The 272-nt window shown below is 33.5% G+C and overlaps 1 protein-coding gene across 2 annotated transcripts in view; it reads right to left on the bottom strand.

Annotated features, from left to right (window-relative positions):
• The window catches only part of LOC119428876 (R3H domain-containing protein 1), a 62,359-nt gene that overhangs the window by 11,147 nt on the left and 50,940 nt on the right, over positions 1-272 (bottom strand). The gene's annotated exons all lie outside the window — the stretch shown is intronic.

The following is a 272-nucleotide window of genomic DNA, read 5'->3' as shown; positions in this document are numbered from 1 at the left end:
ACAGACTCCTAGAGTTTATTACAGACTCCTAGAGTTTATTAGACTCCAAGAGTTTATTAGACTCCAAGAGTTTATTACAGACTCCTAGAGTTTATTACAGACTCCTAGAGCTTATTACAGACTCCTAGAGTTTATTACAGACTTCTAGTGTTTATTACAGACTTCTAGTGTTTATTACAGATTCCTAGTGTTTATCAAAGATTCCTAATGTTTATCAAGCACTCTTAGTATTTATTACAGGCGTCTAGTATTTATTACAGGCGTCTAGTATT

The sequence above is a fragment of the Nematolebias whitei genome, chromosome 23, assembly GCF_014905685.2.
Source record: "Nematolebias whitei isolate Nwh7 chromosome 23, NemWhi1, whole genome shotgun sequence".
Lineage (NCBI taxonomy): Eukaryota > Metazoa > Chordata > Actinopteri > Cyprinodontiformes > Rivulidae > Nematolebias > Nematolebias whitei.
Note: the sequence above shows the minus strand (reverse complement) of the source record. Positions and strands in the feature narration are given on the sequence as shown.